The sequence below is a fragment of the Glycine max genome, chromosome 14 (assembly GCF_000004515.6).
Source record: "Glycine max cultivar Williams 82 chromosome 14, Glycine_max_v4.0, whole genome shotgun sequence".
Taxonomy (NCBI): domain Eukaryota; kingdom Viridiplantae; phylum Streptophyta; class Magnoliopsida; order Fabales; family Fabaceae; genus Glycine; species Glycine max.
Genome location: NC_038250.2, coordinates 30,082,895 through 30,097,647, shown reverse-complemented (window position 1 = coordinate 30,097,647; position 14,753 = coordinate 30,082,895). Strand labels below are relative to the sequence as shown.

General features: G+C 39.5%; 1 non-coding gene across 1 annotated transcript; it reads left to right on the top strand.

Moving 5' to 3' along the window:
- Positions 1-14,029: 14,029 nt before the first annotated feature.
- On the top strand, positions 14,030-14,136 carry LOC112999463 (small nucleolar RNA R71). The gene has a single exon (XR_003264650.1). It is a non-coding gene; the product is annotated as a small nucleolar RNA R71 (small nucleolar RNA).
- Positions 14,137-14,753: the final 617 nt, after the last annotated feature.

Genomic DNA, 14,753 nt, shown 5'->3' with positions numbered 1-14,753 from the left:
GTTTATTGTATATATGGTATTGGCTATTCTTTCTTACTATAACTTTCATTTCATTACCTCTTTATTCCAAACACACATATACCAGAGAACCTCCTTCATAACTAACAAGTTTAATTAATAATTTAATACTCAACATTTTAGAGACTAATTGGTTTCAGCTTTCAAAATGGTCACAACGGGTTCAAAAATACAAGCAGTTCTTAACTTCAGCTTACGATTGAGTACAACGACTTTAAACTATACACAATATCAACTCCTGCACAAGTAAATAAATATTACTTAAACAGAAAGGCTTTGTAGTTTGTTCGTGCCAAACCAAACTTAAAATGGGTAGTACTGATGTAAGCTCCATTGGAGCTTGTAGGCCTAGGATCTTCTTCATCAATGGATTCATTTACTTCTTGGAAGATGAATGGCAGCGGGATGGAGAAGGAAGAGAGAGAGAGGAGACCCCACTTCAAGGAGAAGATGATTCTAGAAGAAGCTCACCACCATAGGAGGCCATGGATAAGAACTTGGAGGAAGAAGGAGTGAACGAAGGGAGAGGAAGAGAAGAGCACGAAATTTTATACTCTAAAAGAGCTTTGAAATCTGAAGTTTATTTTTCAAATGATCAAAGTTAAAAAAAAATGCACACACATGACCTCTATTTATAGCCTAAGTGTCACACAAAATTGGAGGGAAATTTGAATTTCAATTCAAATTTCACTTGAATTTGAAATTGAATTTGTGGAGCCAAACTTTGGAGCCAAAATTTCACTAATTATGATTAGTGAATTTTAGTTATGGTTCAGCCCACTAATCCAAGATCAATTCCAAGATTTTCCACTAAGTGTGCATAGGTGTCATGAGGCATGTAAAGCATGAAGGACATGCACAAAGTGTGACTATATGATGTGACAATGGGGTGTAGTAAGTAAATGCTCACCTCCCCCTCCAAAATTTAATTGGATTGGGCTTCTATCAATTCAATTAAATTTATTTCCAACCACACACATCAAATATTCACTTAGTGCATGTGAAATTATAAAACTACCCCTAATACAAAAACTAGTCTAGGTGCCCTAAAATACAAGGGCTGAAAAATCCTATATTTCTAGGGTACCCTACTTACAATATGGAGCCCTAAATACAAGGATCAAATATAATGACATCTTAGTCTAATATGTACAAAGATAATTGGACCCAACCTTGGCCCATGGGCTCAGAAATCTACCTTGAGGTTCATGAGAACCCTAGGGCCTTCTTCAGCAGCTCTAGCCCAATCCTCTTGAAGCCTCTTGCTCATGGCTCTAGTGACTGGTCCCTTCCTAGGGAGGATTGCATCAAGTACTGGTAACAATTTTCACAGTGTCAACTACTTCATAACTATGAAACATTTGGTTTATATGGTAAGCTTATGATCTATCTACCAAACATCAGAGAACCCGAACAAAACGAAAAGAAATTAGAAAATGAAACAAAATAAACTACCCCATCCAGAACACAACCAATTTTCCTTTCAAATTTACACCATTTTTACACCGGTTAATGGTTACTTAGTTATTAATTAATCAATTCTATGGTTAATGCCAATAATGATTCAATTGTTGGTTCAGACAGGGTTACTACATATCAGTACCAGATTTGGTGTTCCTTAACCAATTTATAGTAAGTATAATTTGTCAAACATCTACCATGTATTACACTGAATACCATGAATGACCATTATTCATTTGGGATGAAGCTCAAATAAAACACCATAACGACGAAAATGAAGCGCAAATACTAACAATGACCTAGAGAAGAACCTGGCAAAGGAATAGTATCACCTCGAGCTAGGTGAATAAGCCACCACAAATCCAACTGCACGTTTTCGAAGGGTTAGTGATGAAATACCATCAAATAGTTCAAAATACAAATTAGGTGAACATTCAACAAGGCCAACTAATGGTCTATTCAACCCCCAGTAGTTTCTTTCCCATTGAATCCCATAAAGCATGAAAGTTAGAGGCCAAAATGAGAGCCTGAAAACAAATCTTGAACAATGGCAGTGTTACACCACGACAGCAGCGCACGATGTTCGACGATGGGGCGGTTTTCAAAGACACCTACGACGGCCGGTGAGTCATGGAGGATGTGAGTTGAGTGAGGGGGAAAATGTAAGGTGAGTGACTATTGACTTCAGGAACGAGGGTTAGTTACTTTGACAGCGCATACCACAATGGTGGAAATAAGACTCGTCGTTGTATTGTTCATTTCAAGACGGGTTTAGTAAAACCGTCATCGTTCAACACATCATAATTACAAAAATGCCACCGCTTATTCTTCTAAGACGATTTCCAAGAACTAATGTCGAATGTGCATCATAAAAGTCTGTATTTGTAGTAGTGAGATTATCAATTCGTAAGTTTAACCCAAAAAAAAAATCATATCAAACACCTTACCTCCGCTGTTAATGGTCAAACCAACCACTGTCACAACCGTCATTTGCCGAGGAACCACCATAAACAATGCACCTCCACCAAGAGGATACAATAATGAACGAGCAACTCTCACGAAACACCTCTGATCGAGGCCGTACCCGAATCAAATAAACATGAAAATGCAGTAACTAGGAAATAATCCTAGGTCGTTTCCCAATGAGCAATGATAAACCAAATGTTCATAATATACTTGCAGTAACAGTTACGATTGGGGGGGTTTGTTTGTTTTGTGATTTAAAGAACAGAACAAGTAAACTGGAATACGAAACTAATAATATTAAAAACGGGTTGTTTCCTCTAATTCAGAAGCCATTCTCTTGTCCTGGGTTATGGAGAATTCGTCCCTAACAGTTAACCACTTAATCCAACCATATTTCAATTTACTAAGCGAATATCAACTTAGGGTTGTCAATACGTGATTAGGCAACACATACACCAGTTAACCCTTCATCCATTAAGCATGAACGCAAGTTAGGCTCAGAGGAAATTAATCGAACACGAAGCGTGCACAAATTAATAGTAACGAATGTGGGTTAACTGGTGAAGGGAAAACTGCCAGGAAGCCACATTATAAACAAAACCTCGAAGGGAGTTGAGCTTCGTCCTCAAAAGGAAACAACACTAGAATATTTAGCCTTCCATAGATTCAAACAGAAAACGTAAATGAAACTAAAAGCAGAAACGTAAATGAAAGCAGAAGAAGAAACAAGAACGAAATTGTAATTAGAAGCAGAAAATGGAAAATTGCATTACGTGAACAATAGCATTAGAACAGAAAAACGTTAAACCCTAAACAATGCTCTGAATACTGAATAGCCTAACAGAATGGCTTTGCACGAATCCCAAGACTACTATTTAAAAAGAGTCACTCAAAGTAACTGGGCCCTATTACATTATTCTGGCCCAAAACGAAATAAATACTGAACCACATAAAATAAAATTGCAATCTCCTAATTAGAAATTAACTAAAGTAAGCGCTGCTTTATTTGCCCTCTTCAAGTCCACAACCAAAATCCGGATTAAGCCCAATGTTTCATTAATTCCTGAAATTAGATTAAAAACATCAAATTAGCTTAATGGGCCCAAATAATAAAACTGTCTAATTAATTTGACAATTAAGACTAATCAGTAATTAAAATGGTGCAAAAAGGGTTTAAGAAATAGAAGAAAATGATGGCACATCAAAACCCCCCATACTTAGCCTTTTGCACTCCTGGGCAAAATGAAACAAAGAACAAAATCCAAGGATATCAAAGAGAGACAAACAGCAACATTCACATATTCCTCAATGAACATCAAGGAATGGATAACATTTAACATCTAATATAAGGAGATCCGAAAAGTCAAGACATTCATAAAAATCATCCAAGCAACCCAATCATGGCAAAATAGTTAATCAGCTCAAGAATGAAAAGTGATAAAGCCTCACAAGATATACACTCTATCTCTCAAGTGTCTTGGCTACTATTTACCCTCAAAGCACCCATGAAAACAAAAACCACATAAACTTGGCAAGATTCTAAAATTGACAATCAACCCATAAACACAAGCACATGAGGATCAAAAGGTCTTTTAAGGTTGTAATGGGGCCAAGGACAAGGTATGGAAAAATATGGAATAAGTGGCTAAATCCCAAAGGAATAGAGGAGCAATGGAGACTAAGTGCATATTAAGAAAAAATAAAAAAAAATAAAAAAAGAACTAAAGATAAAATTTAAACATAAAGAGTAGAACCAAGAGTCTCATCATTCTTTTGTCATTTAAGATCTTATTCACTCAACTTTATTGCTTTTCTTTTCTTTTTTGATTTTTTTTTACTCTGTAGCCTTTGAGAAACAACATCTCATTCAGCATGTCCAACATTTAACCAATATACAATGTACATCAAGTATGGCCCAAAATACATCATGAAGCATAGCCAACAAAACATGTTATCCAATGAAACAAAAACCCCCCCACACTTATTCCTAAAACAATTCCAAAGCTCCAAAATTCCTTAAGGATATGATGATATCATGGTTTTTCACTTAAGGCTTGTAGTGAGCTTCAAAACAAGGAAAGGGAAACAAGGCTCAAAAGGGCTATCAAAGGAATTAATTCAAGGTAAGTCCATTTGGCTAGGAGCTTATAAGAACAAAATTGCCTAAATCATTTCCAAATATGCATGTGAATTAGGAAGCATCAACAAGAATCAAGCCAAGGCTGTTGTGCAAGCAATCAATGGGGCAAAACACACCAAATGATTATGATGATGGATGGCTCAAATTCTCACAAAGGTAAACTCATCACTTTCAAATTGAGCTTTCAAAACTATCATGACATGTAGAGGAAAAGCAAGGATTTCAAATCGCAAAATGTCAAGAAGCTTTTTTTTAAAAAAAAAAAACCATTACCCATTTCTTGAACATATCCTCTAATTCAAAGAAAAAACATGCAAATTTGTACATGCACACAGAATTGACCTAAAATATTAAACTAGAAACCCAACAAAACTAACAACATTAACAAATTAACAAAACCAACAGAACTAGCAAAACCAAAGAACACTCCCCCCATACTTAAACAACACATTGTCCTCAAGGTGGCACAATTAAAAGATTAAAAGCAATTAAACCATCAAATAGAATCGGACAAGTGTAATAAAAGCAAAGAAGGAGATAGGAAAAGAAGAACTCCCTAAGTCATGGTGGAGGAAGAGTAGGGTGGATTAAGGAAATCTCTTCCACCACTACGTCCACTAAAGAAGGGTTTGTGAGGAATGACTTAAGTCGATGTTCGTTGACCTTGAAGCTCTTTGTTTGTGGAGTCGCTTTTGATCTCAACTGTACCATAAGGAAAAACATTAGTAACAACAAAAGGACCAATCCACTTATACCTCAACTTACCACTCATGAGTCCAAGCCTATAATTATACAATAACACTTTTTGCCCAACCATGAAGTCCTTCTTAACAATCATGCTATCATGGAACTTCTTGGTCTTTTCTTTGTAGAACTTGGCATTGTCGTAGGCTTCTAGGCGGATTTCATCTAACTCACTCAATTGCAACTTTCTTTCCTCACCAGCATGATCCATAGAGAAGTTGCAAGTCTTCACTGCCCAATATGCTTTGTGCTCAATCTCCACTGGAAGATGACATGCCTTTCCAAAGACAACCCGATAAGGAGACATTCCTATGGGTGCTTTGTAGGCAGTCCGATGTGCCCAAAGAGCATCATCAAGCCTAGTACTCCAATCTTTCCTGCTTGGCTGCACAATCTTCTCTAAAATTCTCTTGATCTCCCTATTAGAAATTTCTGTCTGTCCATTGGTTTGGGGGTGGTATGGTGTGGATACCCTGTGTACAACCCCATACTTTTTAAGCAAGGCATGCATTGTTCTGTTGCAAAAATGGGTTCCTTGATCACTAACAATCGCTTTAGGTACTCCAAACCTGCAAAACAGATTAGATCTGACAAAATCTGCAACAACCTTAGCATCATTAGTTCTAGTAGGCTTGGCTTCCACCCATTTTGAAACATAGTCAACTGCAAGGAGAATGTAAACATAACCAAAAGAGACAGGAAAAGGGCCCATGAAATCTATACCCCAGACATCAAACACCTCACAGAATAGCATAGGTTGCTGAGGCATTTGTTGTCGCCATGTAAGTGTATTTCCTGCTCCCTGACACTGCTCACAAGTGCTGCAGATCTTCCACGCATCTTTGAAGATGGTGGGCCAATAAAAGCCACAATCAAGCACTTTGCGAGTTGTCCTTTGAACACCTAGATGACCTCCCGGTGCGGAAGAATGACAGAACTGCAGGACTGAGTCAGTCTCATGATCTGGAATGCATCGTCTAATGACCTGATCACTGCACAATTTCCACAAGTAGGGGTCATCCCAAATAAAATGCTTAGCATCACTTTTAATTTTATCTTTTTGGGCCTTAGATGCTAAGGGAGGAAAAACAGAAGAACCTAAATAATTGACAATGTTAGCAAACCAGGGAGTAGAAAGAGAGTCAGAAATACTATACAGTATATACAAATGATCATCCGGGAAATCATCCCGAATGGGTGAATCCGCATCAGATACACGTTCGATCCGACTCAAATGATCAGCAACTAAATTTTGTGATCCGCTCCTATCACGGATCTCCAAGTCAAAGTCTTGGAGCCAGAGCATCCATCGAATCAACCTAGGCTTAGAATCAGCCTTCTTCAACAAGTACTTTAGAGCTGCATGGTCAGTATAAACAATAATGCGGGCACCAAGCAAATAAGATCGAAATTTTTCAAGAGCAAAAACTATGGCTAGAAGCTCTTTCTCAGTAGTAGTATAATTCGCTTAGGCAGCATCTAAAGTCCTAGAAGCATAATATATCACCTTGGGCAATTTATCAATTTTCTGAGCAAGGACAGCCCCCGATGCATAATTTGATGCATCACACATAAGCTCAAAAGGGGTTGTCCAGTTGAGTGCCTGGATGATGGGGGTGGTAGTCAGCGCTCTTTTGAGGCAATCAAAAGCCTCTTTGCATTTGTCATTAAAGTCAAACTCCACCTCCTTTTGCAACAAGTTGGACAGTGGAAGGGCTACTTTGCTAAAATCTCTTATAAAGCGCCTGTAGAATCCTGCATGACCAAGAAAAGATCGCACCTCTCGCACACAAGAGGGGTAAGGCAATTGTGAAATAACAGAAATTTTTGCAGGATCTACTTCAATACCCTTATTGGGAATAATGTGGCCTAAAACTATACCTTGCTCAACCATAAAATGACATTTTTCAAAATTTAGAACAAGATTAGTTTCGATGGATCTATTCAAAACTTTTTCCAAACTATCCGAACAACTATCAAAAGAGGATCCATATACAGTGAAATCATCCATAAACACCTCTATGCAATTTTCTAAGAAATCACTAAAAAAACTAATCATGCACCGTTGGAAGGTACCAGGGGCATTGCACAGGCCGAAAGGCATCCTCCTATAGGCAAAAGTGTCGAAGGGGTAGGTGAATATGGTCTTTTCCTGATCCTCAGGAGCAATAGTAATTTGCATATAACCAGAAAAACCATCAAGAAAACAGTAGTGAGATTTACCTACCAGACATTCTAGCATCTGGTCAATGAATGGCAGGGGAAAATGGTCATTTTTGGTAACCTGGTTCAACCTCCTATAGTCGATGCAGACTCTCCAACTATTTTTCACCCGAGTAGGAATCAGCTCCTCCTTCTCATTTTTTATCACTGTGAGGCCGGTTTTCTTCGGGACTACCTGGATGGGACTCACCCATTGGCTGTCGGAGATAGGATAAATGATTCCAGCTTGCAAAAGCTTGGTTATCTCCTTCTTCACTACATCAAGAATCGTCGGGTTAAGTCTTCTCTGTGGCAGTCTTACTGGTTTAGCTCCATCCTCTAAATTTATTCGATGCATACATGTGGATGGGCTAATACCAGGAATGTCTGCCAGGGTCCAGCCTATAGCCTTCTTATGCTTCTTGAGAACGGACAACAACTTCTCCTCTTGCTCATCAGCAAGGGAGGCAGATATAATTACTGGAAAATTGTTGTTATCATCCAAGTAAGCGTATTTTAAATTTGATGGCAGAGGCTTCAATTCTGGTGTGGCCGGCTGGATAGTGGTAGAAGGAGATGATTTCTCAGCCTGTACCTCATAAAGAAAGTCAAAGGTATGTGTACTTCCTGAAACATGGTTAGTCCTATCTGACTCTATAAAATCAATCTCAAGAGATAAAACACCACCACCACCAGACATGCAATCAATATCAATTTTAGATTCATTCTCAGCATCAAATTCAGACATATGATCTAGTACAATTTCAGACTCAATACATGAAGAGTGAGAGGCATGCAGATTAGAATAAAGATCAGTCATGTATTCATCAACAACATGGTCAATTATTTCAGCACGAAATACAGAAAGATCTTCAGATAGGTGTTTCATAGAATCCAGAATATTAAAATGAACAGTTATATCACCAAACTCTATGAATAGTGTGCCTGCATATACATCTATCTTAGTTCTAGCAGTTTTCATAAAAGGTCTGCCTAGAATGATGGGAACTGATCCTTGAGAAAATCCATCCTCCATATTCAAAATATAAAAATCAATAGGGAAAATCAGTTCACCAACTCTAACTAAGACATCTTCTATGAAATCAACAGGATAGGCAACACTTCTATTAGCTAAATGAATTACCACATTAGTTGACTGCAAGGTACCTAAAGATAGAGAATTAAAAATAGACAGAGGCATAACACTAACAGAAGCTCCTAAATCTAGCATGGCATTGTCAAACTTACTATTCCCTATAATACAAGGTATGCTGAATGTACCTGGATCTTTACATTTTTCAGGAATTTGGGGGACAGATTTACCAATCAATGCGAAGACATTTCTGCCCATGCTAATTCATTCACTTCCTTTAAGCTTCCGCTTATTAGTGCACAGCTTCTTCAAGAATTTAGCATATCTTGGAATTTTCTTTATTGCATCCAGCAGAGGTATGTTTACCTCTACTTTTCTCAATGTTTCCAAGATCTCTTTCTCTGCCTCTTCCATTTTTTTGTTGGGAACTGCTCTTGGAGGGAATGGAAGAGGGATGTGATGCTTCTGCAAATCAGAATTAGCAGTGGAAGATTCACCTGCACAGAAATTGTTATGTAAATTTTTGTCATCACCTTTCTCTGGAGTAGAGTGAAGTTGGGCAGGTTCATTTGCAGATGAGAAAGGTGCTACGGGTTGAGGTCCTTGACACTGCTTTCCCGACCTCAATGAAATGGCACTGACATTTTTGGGATTTTGGACAGATTGAGAAGGCAGCTTGTCAGAATTCTGGGACTGTTGTTGATTTAATTGTGTAGCCAATTGTCCCATCTGATTAGTTAAGCTCTGAATGGAGGCTCTGGTCTCTTGTTGAAACTGCATGTTTTGCATAGTCATTTGCCTCACAAGTTCTTCGAGGGAAGGTTGCGGAGGAGCCTCAACTGTTTGTTGTTTCTGGGGCTATTGTTGTTGTTGGATTGGTGGAGGAATGTATGGTCTGCTTGGGCCAGCAGCATTTTGGAAGGAAGGAGCAGGCTGTTGTTGTTGTTGTTGAGGGCTAGACCATCTGAGATTAGGGTGATTCCTCCATCCAGGATTGTATCTGTTGCTGGAGAGGTCATAATTGTTCTGTTGTGGTTGATTTTGTGGCGTCCCCAAAATAATGACTGGTTTAATAGTAATGATTTAAATAACAGAAACCATGGTAAAAAAAATTTTCTTCTTTTTCTTTTTCATTTCTTTCTCTTTTCACAATAATTAGGTTCAGAAGGAAAATCCTCACTATAGAGTCCTGAATGGCCAATTCACAACTCTATTCGGAGTCATTTCTTTCTTACCACTCGTAATCTCTAAACTATCTTGCTATTTCAAAAGGAAGAGTATACCAGCCATTACTTTAGGTCGTCACGTGAAAATAATAAAATAAAATACGGTCGGTAAACTCTTTTGCAAATAAAGTTTGCTAATGCTTTCTTTTCAAATAACAAGATTAAACATAAATACATTCATCATTTAAAGCTGTCCAAAATATGGGAGTTTTACAAAATACATAGTGTCATCCAAAGCAAAAGTGTCCACAGTGGTGGCTTCAGCCACATGTATACAATCATCAAATTCCTATACAATAGGTCTACCCGTACAAAAACAAAAGAGTAAACCTAACAATCAGTCCTAGATGCACCCACCCTCAAAAAGTATATAAAACTAGTCCATAGAACTGCCTACTATGATGAAGAGCCTCCACTGATCGCCATCTCTCCAGGGCCGCTATCCTCTGTAGAGTCTGCCTCGGATGCCGACATGACGTCCTCGGGAGAATCCACCTCAGGGAGTGGGTCCTCATCACCCTCTAGAAAGTCAAGAGCATCCACGGCAGGCTCAGGAGGTAGCTCCTCGAGATCCTTCTCAAGGTCTTCCTCGGATGACGTTACCTCAATCACTTGGACTGGCTCCACTAGACGGTATGGTGTAGGCGTGGGTAGTATCCACTCCACAGTATGCTGAAGTGTGCGCGCGGGTTCATCTGGATGCACCAATGAAGTAGCCGTAAATCGAATCGTGCCTAGAAATCGACACCTCGTGTTGCCTTCGAGGGTCTCCCAAGCTCCCTCTAGGCACTCCATCTCCACTCGATCATGGATTAGCTGCGCCGCCATCACGATCTACAAGAAAGAAAAGAAAGGGGTAAACTCTTTCACGAGAATCTAACTACGCCGCAACATAATGCGTCTCATAACCACTACATGCAAGTAAAAGGGGTATCTTTAGGCTTTTCATCTCTGGTAATCGATTACACAGCCTTGGTAATCGATTACCAGAGGCTAAACTCGAATTACACAGCTTCAAGACCTGAGAACCTGAAAAAGGCACTGTGTAATCGATTACACATACCTGGTAATCGATTACCAGTGACCCATTCCTCTGTGTAATCGATTACACAGACTGGTAATCGATTACCAGAGGCCTCCACAATCTTCCAGTTCCCTTTTTAAGCCTGGTAATCGATTACACCCCTTGGTAATCGATTACCAGAAGCCTTCTTAACTTCCTGATCTCGTTTTCAAGCCTGGTAACCGATTACACCCCTTGGTAATCGATTACCAGAGGCCATCTTAGCCTCCTGTCTTCATTTTTAAGCCTTGTAATCGATTACACCCCTTGGTAATCGATTACCAGAGGCCATATCCCATATATCAATCAAAATTCACAGCTGGCTAGCCACCACACAAGCCTATTTGCTTTGTGGTCTTTGTTCCTTTTATCTGTTGACTGCCAGGAGCTTGCCTGCTTAGGTACATCACAGGTTCTCACTGACTGACTATGGCCGGGTTGGGTCGGGATTGGTCAAGCTTGGTTTTGGGCAATAGTACCCCACCTAACGTCCCCAAGGTCTCCTGACCCCCGCGACATATCTCCAGGTACCACTCTGTGGTCAACGAATAAAAGTAGGAAGTCTCACCCTTCCACACTTCCTCATTTCAAGCTTGTAGGATTATGGGGTATCCATCACATGTGGTACTAGGTGGCGGTCAGGCGATGGTGCAAAACAAGTTCTCCACATCCACAAATCACGTACAAACCCACCATCCCCTGTTGCCCACCTCCAACTGAGCTCACGTACTCCCACGTAGCCCTTATCCTCGTTCCTCTCAACGCCGAGTCCCCATCAATCCTCCCAAGCTTCCACAACATCCAAGTAATTCAACATCCAATCATCATGAACTAACTCAGCCAAGAAAATAGGGCAGAGGCAGAAAACTCTGCTCAAAACACAAACCAACATCACAGCTTTTTCACACTCAAATACCCCAGTAATATTCTCTTCGTTCCAATTCGTTAACCGTTGGATCGATTCGAAAATTTTATTGGAAGTCTCTAGTACATAAGTCTACATTTTGACCGTTGGGATATGCTATCAAATGTCCAGAACCCCATATGTACTACCCTTTTCACAACCAGCCATACACAAGCATTTTTCTGCACATATACAAAATTCTGCTGCACATTTCAACAGCAAAATTCTGCATAAAGTGCAGATTTCGAAAATCACTCTTGCCTTCATCCAATTTTGCCCAAATTGAATCCTACAAGTCCTAAATCATGTATCAATCATGTCTAAACCAAGGACAAGCTTCAGACCAAAGCAACTCAAAATCTAGGTATCTAAAACCCCTCTATTTAGTGGATTTTCAAGGTTTGAGAAGTGAAAATGAGAATAGAGTAAATTTGGAGCAAACTCTCACCTCACACAAGTCTATAACATCAATCTAAACTTGCTCAAACTGGTTTTGCACCTAAAATTCCAACGAATCAAAATTTGACTCCTCAACACCCAATCTTACCCTAGAAATGGCTCTTGCCTTCACTTTGGTCATTTGTTTTTCTCTCTTGCACAACCCAAGCTTTCTCATAAGTCCTAAATGACATTTCAAACTAGGATTAACTCCCTTTAACCTCCAAATACCACTAAATCCAGATTTGGCCTTCCCACTCTCAAAGCCTCACTTTTTTCCACTCGAAACACCATATTCTCACTTTCTAACCCTAGGTTAACTCTACCCTTCATCTCTAACAGTTTTCCATAAGCAATTTCAACACATAAACATCACAAGCATCATCATAAAAACCCTAAAACTGAATGGGTAAGCTTAACTCATCCAAACATGGCAAGTTCAACATGCTTTCAACAAATTTCTTCACAAATAACTATCATGACGCAGAAACCTAGCAAAACTACCCATCATATCTCCCAAAACCCAAAACCCACGAAAATCAAGTGAGAAAGAAGTCTACCCAAACCTGAAATTTCGAGGTCCCACACGTAGAGATGCGCTTCACGACTCCAAAAATGCCTTCCTTTCACGATTTGGAGCAGAAATGGTGACCAAAGGTTGGAGCTTTGTTGGGCAACAATGGTGGAGGAGAGAAAAGAAGAAGAAGGCTGCGTGAGAGAGAGGGAGAGAGCTTCTGAAATTTGGGGCTGAGTGAGGAGAGAGAGAGAGTGTTGCTTTTTAGTTTAAAAAAAGGCTTTTCTCTTTTCTTATTATTTTATTATAAGCTATGCCACATGTCTCCATTTGAGTGGAGCAAAAGGGCTCACTTTTTCCTCTTGATGTGACTCATACTCAGTCACAAAAGGGAAGAAAAATCTGACCTTTGCAACGCTAAAATCCTGCCCCGGTTTGCGTGTCGTTTCTCTGGTTCCAGTTCCTCGCGTTTCTCTGCGTCCGTCGGGGCCAATTTTCGAAAGTATGCAATATATATATATCAAAACGCTCAGAATGAAACCCCGAGCGTGGTTCCGAGGTTGGTTTTGTTAAATTTTAAGTCGCACGCAAAACGATGATTTTTAGACCAATTAATTGAGAATTAACCTATAACCTTCCAGTTATGGATTTCTCTTCCTTAATTAGCCTAACCCGCGTATCTTGCCCCCACTATTCCTACTTCTACCAAGAACATATATGCATATACACTGAATAATACTTATATATATATATAATCATTCAAAATACATCGTTTTCAAAAATTTCGAGTAGAAATTTCCAAGATGTCACAAATTTTGCTGTTGAGGTTGAGGAGGTCTATTGTAAATGTTTGCAGCATAAGCTTTAGGCTACTCAATTGCTCCAGGTTGCTGCATGGAAGGGCAAAGGTCTGTATGGTGGTCAGCAGAGGAGCATAAACCACAGACTCTTGCGACAGGTACAGATTTCTGATTCAAGGCCAGCTGGGTTACCAAGTTAACCAATGCATCTAGTTTGCCTTCAAGCTTCTTAGTTTCAGATGATGCAGATGAGTTTGTAGCTACCTCATGCACTCCTCTAATGACTATAGCATCATTTCTGGCGCTAAACTGCTGGGAGTTGGAAGCCATCTTCTCAATTAAATTTTTGGCTTCAACAGGAGTCATGTCTCCAAGGGCTCCACCACTGGCAGCATCTATCATACTTCTCTCCATATTACTGAGTCCTTCATAAAAATATTGGAGAAGAAGCTGCCCCGAAATCTGATGGTGAGGGCAACTGGCACATAATTTTTTAAATCTCTCCCAGTATTCATATAGGCTCTCTCCACTGAGTTGTCTAATACCTGAGATATCCTTCCTGATGGCCGTGGTCCTGGAAGCAGGAAAAAAAAATTATAAGAATACTCTCTTAAGGTCATCCCAACTCGTGATGGACCTTGGAGCAAGGTAATACAGCCAGTCCTTTGCCACTCCTTCTAAAGAATGAGGAAAAGCCTTCAGAAATATATGGTCCTCTTGGACATCTGGGGGTTTCATGGTGGAGCAGACAATATGAAATTCTTTCAGATGTTTGTGCGGGTCTTCACCTGCAAGGCCATGAAACTTTGGAAGCTAATGGATCAGTCCAGTTTTAAGAACATATGGGACATCCTCATCAGGGTATTGGATGCACAAGCTTTCATAGGTGAAATCAGGTGCAACCATTTTCATTAGAGTCCTCTCACGGGGTGGAGGTTGTGTCATGTTCTCGGAATGTTCAAAATCAGAATGCTCAAAATTATAATGCTCAAAATCAGGATGTTCAAAATCACCAATAACAGAATGCACAGATTCACTAGTAATGGAATGCTTTGGATGATCAAAAGGTATAAAATGATGCCTAACTAATCTATGAAATGTCATATCTATCTCAGGATCAAAGGGTTGTAAGTCAGATGGATTGCCTCTAGTCATACACTACATTCAGCATGCACAACTAGTTG